The sequence below is a fragment of the Vigna unguiculata genome, chromosome 4, assembly GCF_037176805.1.
Source record: "Vigna unguiculata cultivar grain cowpea cultivar isolate G323 ecotype 2 chromosome 4, ASM3717680v1, whole genome shotgun sequence".
Lineage (NCBI taxonomy): Eukaryota > Viridiplantae > Streptophyta > Magnoliopsida > Fabales > Fabaceae > Vigna > Vigna unguiculata.
In genome coordinates, this window is record NC_140795.1 from 13,852,724 (window position 1) to 13,861,429 (window position 8,706).

The window sequence follows — 8,706 nt, forward strand, 5'->3', positions numbered from 1 at the left end:
AATAAAAGAAATTGCATCAATGCGGCATGTTATCCTCCTTCATTTGGGTCATGATGCAATTCACATCATGTCATTTATTAGGATGTTCATTAGTATCATGGCATCACTAGTACAAAATTACCTTTTTATACCTACATATTATACCTGTTAAAATCCATCAAGTATAGAAGGAGGAGACAATCATAATAATTTTGTAAATAATATGAATTCTTTTATAGCTATTGAGCCTAAAATAGATATAGAAAGTGATTTAGTAGTATTTTTGTATTATTGGAGAATAATTTCTATTCCTGTTCCACGGTATAATAGGTATAGAATATTGAATCTTTTCTAAAACTCTTCGCGCGCTTCGCACTCCATTCGCTTCTCCAGACTCTGTGCCCTTTTTTTATCCTTCTCTATTTACTCACCATATCGGGGTCTCATCGTGTTCGTACGTCGCCGCTGAGTTCTCGTTGGATTTATCCTTCGTCGTTCTCCGTTCAAATGTTCAAATGGTAGATTAAGTGAGTTCATCTTATTTTCAAAATTCAATTTGAATACCTGATTGATCCTTCATCCTTTGGTTTATGCATCTTAAGAGGTTCTTTCGTTTTCGTCTTTGGTTCAGATTTATAGTTTAGCTGAGATTTTCGGAATCGTGTGCATTGTTTATGCGTCTTCAAGGTGCTTTCGTTTCCTCGCAGGAGCGATTTTGGCGTTGCTTATGACGCATGGAGGTGAAGACGCAGTTGATGACATAGGTGCGCGACAATTTCTATCTACTTTGCTTTTTATTTCCTTTTGTTAACTCTGATACATCATGGAGTTCCAATTTTTGGCAGCGCACTTATGGAAGCTAAAATTCTTTTAGACGATAGGAAAGAAGTTAATCATAACTTATGACCACATTGCTACATTGCTAAGAGAGGGAAATACAAGAATATTGCAGGAAGAGAAAAGTGAATTCATAGTTGTATTTTTCTTAAAATTCTCCTCAATCTAATGTGTAATAGTGGATTTTTCTCTGTTTGACTGATTTACATAACTTTTTCAAAGAGCACTTTCTGAATGTGAAAGTTTATGGTCTCTAGATCACAACATGCTCTGTAGTAGAAGCCCCTGGCCATTGTGAGGAATGAATCTGAAGAATTTTGGAGCACCAATTGCACAAGTTCTAGCATGTCTGATTTTATTTGAGGGGTAGTCATGCATGTTATCCTCTTGTCTCTGCCACTATCATGTGCCTGACAATGATTACAGAAGTAGGAAAATTCAGGGTCTGGAATCTAATCTAAGCATAAAGATTATTCTTAATTTAAAGATACTCAAGCAGATCTTATGTACCAAGGAGGCAAGAATTTTAATTTTTTGGTTTGAATGTTTTTATTCTTAAAAATATGTTTATGTTAGAATTCATTTATTAAGAATAGCATTTTAATTCATCATGAAAGGAAGTATAATCTTAATCGTTGAAAAATGTTTAGATCTGAATTTTAGGTATTGGTATTATTTTCTTAATTCAACATCTTAAAATATTATTCAGTGTTAAATGGTAGGCTGGTGCTAACATATATTCATCCATGATTTGGTAAATGCATATTGTTTGCTATTTTGTTGTTACAGAACAGAACAAACTATTATTTTTTGCTATTATCTTTTAATGATTTTTAGACTAGACTAACCACAACAACCAGATTAATTTATTCTCCAATTCTAATAATGTAATTAAAGAAATTATCTTATGTGTTACTTGAAGATTGTTGATTTTGAAATTAGTACTACAACTAATGAATGTATATTGGAAAACAGGATGAGGAATGTAGCAATTGTAGCTCTCTGGCCAACGCTTTAAGTGATGACAATTCATATATTATTTGTTTCTATCAGAGAATTACTTTTTTCTATCATTTATTTCTAATTTCATTTGTACTTAATTTTTGTGTACAAGGTTTCTAAGGAAGCTGGTTTTGGGAGGAGCTTATTTGAAAGATTGAGTTCGTTAGGTTACTAAAAGTCTCTCCTAAACGTGCAGCACAGGATGCACCCGGAAATAAGTTCTTTCCCAATTTCTCATTTCTATTGCAACAAAATTCAGGATGCACCAAATGTGGAAAACATGACTATGGAAGACATACCTCCCAGGACCAATGTTTGGTCCTTGGTCCTTATTCCTTTATAAATGTAGTTGGAGGTAAAGAACAATTTGATGATGAAGGAAGGAGCTACAAAAATTTAATAGAGGTCGCAGTTGTCATGACAATACTGAACAATATGCACAAGGGTTTGTCTTCTATTAATACCTTCGACAATAATTTCTAAGATCTTTTTATTGCCTTTTTATTATTCTTTTTGTCTTTGGTGCTAGACCTTAGATGGCAATGCAATAACCCGTCCTTTTAGAAAAAACATCTTCTATATTTTAGTTTGCATTTCTTTATTTGACAGAAGTTCTGAATAAAGGATTTAGATGGTTTATTCCATCGTTATATTTGATTACCGATTTCTAACTACGAAATTATACTTGTCCTGGTAGTATTAACTAAAATTAATAATTTGATTCACCTTAGTGTGAAAAGATTAACTTTATTATTTTCACTTGTATATTCACTGATTCATGTAAACAGAAACAGAAAACAGAAAGACAGTGCTTTTACAATCCATGCTGTCTGAATTTGAATAAAGGGCTACCTTTTCTTTGAAGCAACATGGCTGACATCAAAACATGAATTCAACATCGGTATTGTGACTTCCTATGCTGGCCAAGTTGCTGCAATTCAAGAGAAACTTGGAAAGATTTATGAAAGTGATGATAGATTTAATGTCGTTGTGAGTTCTGTTGATGGTTTTCAAGGAGGGGAGAAGGATAATATCATGTTATCAACTATAAGAACAAGCAGTAGATCATCTCTTGAGTTCATTTCCTCTCCGCAGAGGACTAATGTTGCTCTTACAAGGGCTAGGTACATCTTCTACTATTAACTTTTCTATTTATTGCGGTCTAAATTACTTGTTTCTTATAGGGTATCTTATTAACTGAAAAACTGCATTTGGTTTGATATCTTGCAGGCACTGCTTGTGGATTTTGGGAAATGAACGGGCGATTACAAACAATGAAAATGTTTGGAAGGCTACGGTGCTTGATGCCAAGAACCGTAAGTGCTTCTTTAACGCTGACCAAGACGTGGAAATGGCGAAAGCTATATTGGATTCCAAGAAAAAGGCATATTAGTTTGATGATTTGCTTGATACAAATAGTGTCCTGTTCAGGAGCAAATTATGGAAGGTATATTATCCTGGACTTATTTTTTATACTCGTTCTTTTATTAACTTCTGATTGTTCACTAATACTTCTACAGTTCTCACATTTTTCTTCTTGGATTGCACTGGTAATGAGTTGTTAGCAACTTATCCAATGTTTATTTTCATAATTATATCTTACTGCACAAAAGCATTTCCTGAAGTAATCAATGTTTGATATTTGATAACTCATTAAAAGATTGTTGAAATAAATCCCTGTTATTTAGTCCAAGTTGGAATTGCTGCCAATGTACGTATCTGCAGGTTTATTTTAGTGATTCATGAGGTCATTCAAACGGCTAAAATCTGAAGTGACTAAGAGAATAGGGTTATCAACCTTCTTGAAAGGCTTTCCGATGGATGGAGGCCCAAATGGATTAATGTGGATTTGTGTTGTGAAACATCAGCTCAGATTTTGAAGAAGTTTAAGGTTGAAAATAACTATGTTATTTGTTCAAGAGAAATAGTCAAAGGTTCAAGATATATTCAGGTTTTGAAGATACGGGGAAGGTGGATTCGGCCCAGTTTACAAGGTAGTAATGATTTGGAGTTTTGGATATAGATTTCTTATTTTTACTAACTTCTATTTATTGTAAACTTCTATTTAATGTGCACGCATCTCAAAACACATGTAAGAAAATTAAATAAACAACGTACCTTTTGTTATTATTTGAATTCAGTCCTGATTTTTCTTTCCTTGAGCGGTGGCATGTGAAACAAACTTTGTGAGGCTGTAACAACTAAAGTCATTTCGATAAAAGTGTTTTTCTCGGTTTAAGCTTTTTTTCTTCTCCTAAAACCTTGCTGAGGCAAACAACTTATTGTTGATAAAGGAAGTGGTGTTACTGAGTCAGTTTGCAAGTATGTGAATAAAATGGGTGTTTACTTGGAATAGAAATTATGGTTAATTAATGCAGCATTTTGGTTTTGGCAAGGCCTGATATCTGGCTGAATCGTATGTTTGAATTAAAGTGTAAAGATGTATATGCATGCAGCAGAGAGAGGTCACATGGGGATGATGATGTGTGTGTTTCTGTTTTTATTTGGTGTATTTATTGTGGGAATTGAGATTGATACATGTTCCCCACTTTAGCAAGTTTGTTTACTTTATTTAGGGTGCTTCGATGTATGCAAAGTGTAGTGATAGTATTTTGTATAGCTAATTGCTATATATTGTTTGTAGGTTCTGCCACTGAAAACAACTACAGAGACATTTCATCGTATAATTAATCTATTCTTGAAAATATTCATACTGTAAAATTTGATTGTTTTCTTAACTGGCTTATTTTTGAATATTCAAGGTTTCTGATCAATCTTGTGATTTTAGGTCTGCTGCTTACAGATACTTGCATTTCACCTTCAGAAAGTAAACAAACATACTTGCATTTCACCAAATTTTGTGTGTTTATCAAAACCCATTTTCAATTAGCTCTGCATTCCCTCTTGCAGCTTCAATCCAACTGATTCATATATCTGGTTTGAATTGTATGGACCACCATCAGATCGGGATGTTAATCTAATCGGTAATGTAAGTGTATATTTTTAACTTTTAGACTTTTAGCTTTAATATGTAGTTATATTTATTCATAAAATTTATCATCAGTTCGGGATATGAAAGTGCTCCTTGTAAATTATAAGGACTACACACTGAAGTTTTGAGAGTAGCAGAGTGTGACTCTTGCAGCATAAAATGAAAGTAGAGACATGCAAGGATTACACAATAATCGTAAACTTTGTGGCCAAATTATGCGTGCAATGGGTTAGGTGGCATGATGTCTGTTGCTATATTTAAGCATGAAGGGAATATAGTTTTAAAGAACACTCTTAATTGCAAATATGTACTATCTCTAATAGAAATTTAATAGTTGTGATCAATCATTTTTCTTTTTTTCCTTGATTATTGTTTTTTGATCATAGGTTGTACTATATGAAGTGAAGATGAGCTCAAATAGACTTTAAATAAACTCTTCCTAACTGATATTAATTTGATCATGGCTTAGGAATGTGAGTTCATGATTGTGGCTTGAATATAATGAAATTTAGCATGTGTGGTGTTGCAATTTGTGTTATCGATAAACTTAGAAAGATTCCCTTTACTTTCCTTTCACCGCACACCATAAACCCTTTTCTTTTTAATTTGTTTCTTGTCAGGGTCAGTGTAATAAAATCTTTAGAACTGATAATTGAAATGCCCTATTTTGTATAATGATGTAGTGATGTAGTCAAATGATGTTAGGTGTTTTATGACTTATATAGTAATTCGTTTTGGAGTAGTATTATATTTCATATAAACATTAGATTCTATTTCATGTAAATATTAGATCGAATGAGATTTGTTTTCTGGATGTTTTGGGTAATTATATACAGGTTTGGTATGTAGTAGGAAGCATAAACGAATTTTTCATAAAAAAATAATAATCACTTTTTATACCGGTTGAGGTCATACTTGGTGTAAAATGTGTAATTTTTTATACCGGTTGGAACTATAATCGGTATAGTAAGTCATTTTTTTCTTACACAACCTTCCATTTCCAAGCGGACTTTCTATACCGGTTTTAGAAAATGGTATAAAAAATATTTTTTTTATACCTGTCATGGAACCCATGTAGAAAGATCAAATCTTCTATACCGCCTACATCTATGCCGATAATAGAACCGGTATAAAAAGTCTTTTTTAACCGGTATAAAAAGCCAATTTTACACTAGTGCATTCTAAAAAACAAGCATGTGTTGCGTTATTCACTACTGAAGCAGAATATATCTGCAACAAACTTGTTTTAGAAAAATGTTTGGGATAATGTCAACACCCAATTTCATCCGGGTAAATGCATTTGTTTGGTAAAAATAATAATAATAATAAAAATAATATATAATATAATAATAATAATAGTAAATAATAAAATAAAATAAAAAAAATATTTTGATTGATGGTAGGGTTTTTTAACTTTAATTCTACCATGGGAAAAAAGAAAAAAAAAGGAAAAAAGAAAACACCAAGAGAAGGAGAATCTAATTTATTTTTAATTATCACACTCCTTTCATGAGCCCAAATGTTTTACATATTTTCACCCCCACTGTTTGCTATTTACACTCTCCACATGTCAGAAAAGGACGTTTCATAATTTCTGGTTTTAGAGAAGGGTATAATATTAGGAGCAATATTTTTTTATAATAATTTGAATAAATATCTTGCATTTACACTTATGTGTCTTTTTGCGTTGTAAATCTGGGAAGGTATTATTTTAATTAGAAGCAAATATTCTCGATAAAAATGCTTTTAGAGAATGGTACGATTTTAGTATGTAGAAGAAAATATTCCTGGTAATAATTACAATCAATTATATGAATAATATGTTATGATTTGATCACGATCGATCTTTATGTAACAGAAAATATGATTCTAGTAATTACAAGCAATATTTCGTTTATAATTATAATCAATATCGTTGATATTATGAAACGATTTAATAAGACCAATTCCTTCCCCATATATTTTATTATAATTAAAGACTAGAATCTCAGTGGTATCCAAGGAGCCTATATAAGCACAAAATTTCTTCAATGCAAGATACATAAAAAAATTGGGAAAACCCCTCTCTTTCTTTATTACCAGAGCATGCGCAAAAAGGGGTCACCTTAAGGTAAATTCTCTTTGCTCCTAATGTTATGTATGAGTCTCTTAGAATATCAAATGGATGATCGTTTTGAACTGTTGTATGATTGAATGTGTTTGGGGTTCTCATGTTAGATGATTTCGATGTGCTCAACCTTTCTCTTTCCCCCTATTTTAATCTTGATAAATAAAAAGGTTTCTTTCATAGGCTTTAATTCTCTCTATACAAAAAAATAATAAATAAAAAAAATTATATTATTTCTTTGATATAAGTATTGCATACCATGTCAAGTCTCGGACTTGCTTGGTGTACCATCCCGTCTTTTCACGGGTCTTACACTTGGTAATCAAAACACTTCTTCGTAGGATTTTTTGTTCTTAAAAGGAAATTAATAACAATAAAAAAATAAAAAAATAAAATTATAAAATTATTTTTAATATCATGTCAAATCTCGCATTTGCTTGGTAACTAAATCTTTTATCATGTATAATCTCACGTTCTCTTGATATTAATATTATATATATATATAAATATAAATCTAAAATTAATAATAATAATAATAATATCAAACAATAAATATTTGTACAAAGAACTACGTTATCCCTGATTTTCCAAATGGAAATACATAGGAGCGAGGTATAATCCTCGTCGGGCCCAAAAAATAAAAAATTAATTTTGTTTTAATCTTTAATATTTTGTTTGTGTTTTTTTTAATTTTTTAATTTTGTTTTATTTTTTGGGAATAACAAATATTTTAAGCATCAAATTCTACTTTGCACACTTAATTAAAGAGGGAACCGTCTTTAGACGAACGTTGTGGGGTGCTAATACCTTCCCCATACGTAACCGACTCCCGAATCCAAATTGGTTTCGAAGACCATTCTTTTAAGGTTTTTCTATAGTTTTCAATAATAAACTTTGGTGGCGATTCCTCTGTATTTTTTAAATTATATTTGTCGTCCCTCCACGATCTCGGTTGCGACAGATGGCGACTCCACTAGGGACATTTTGGATAGTCAATCCTATTAGTTGAGTGTGCGAAAAGTATGTTGTTTTTATATATTCGTTTTCCCCTTGTTTTTGTTTTAATTGATGTATATTTATATATCTTTATTTGTGTTGATGTCATCTTTACTTGCTTTGATGTCCTTATATGATTATATTGTTGAAATTATTGAACCCTAGGGTAGAAGACAATTGCTATATCTTTGGGTAGTCTTAGGTTATTCCCTTCACAAACTACACATGGTAGGCTAGTGCATTCATTTTAATATTGAGGTCCTATACCCGGACCTGAGTTAGCTATAAGGAGTGGAGGTCCAACGATTGTTATGCTAGATCTCGGATCTACTTGACTATTGAAAAGACTTCATCTAGAGTTTGCTTCCAGGCCACATCTATTAGGTCGCCTATTGTTGTGGATTATGTCTTGAGGTTGAATTCAGCTCTAGAGGCCTGTGAGAATATTTAGAACTATCCTTGGAATTATCATGTAAAAGCCCATAGACCAGAAAATAGATTTTCTCTACACCTTCTAGGACACAAAGGGAGCGTGCATTATTTCTTTATTTTTTTAATATTCTTTATTTTTTATGAAATCAAGTAATTAAAATGTGTCATATTTGCATCAACGTATAAATAAGGGCCTCTCGAGGCGCATCATGCATTACATGCACATCTTGTCTTCATTCATGCATGATACCATGCACATAGTTTTAAGGTAAATAACATTTTTACATTCACTTGACACATAGCATAGATCCACTTTGGATTCATGTCACAATGTATAATGCATAATATTCATCCCATTGTT

The 8,706-nt window shown here is 31.9% G+C and overlaps 1 long non-coding RNA gene across 9 annotated transcripts; it reads left to right on the forward strand.

Annotated features, from left to right (window-relative positions):
- Window positions 1-352: 352 nt before the first annotated feature.
- On the forward strand, window positions 353-5,999 carry LOC114181627 (uncharacterized). 9 transcript variants are annotated; one of them, XR_014994401.1, is made up of 8 exons: window positions 353-506; window positions 611-743; window positions 1,931-2,942; window positions 3,049-3,265; window positions 3,544-3,812; window positions 4,607-4,645; window positions 4,729-4,807; window positions 5,197-5,999. It is a non-coding gene; the product is annotated as an uncharacterized LOC114181627 (long non-coding RNA). The 9 variants fall into 9 exon arrangements; XR_014994402.1 differs by lacking the exon at window positions 5,197-5,999 and adding an exon at window positions 4,883-5,186; XR_014994399.1 differs by lacking the exon at window positions 4,607-4,645.
- The last annotated feature ends 2,707 nt before the right edge of the window (window positions 6,000-8,706 follow it).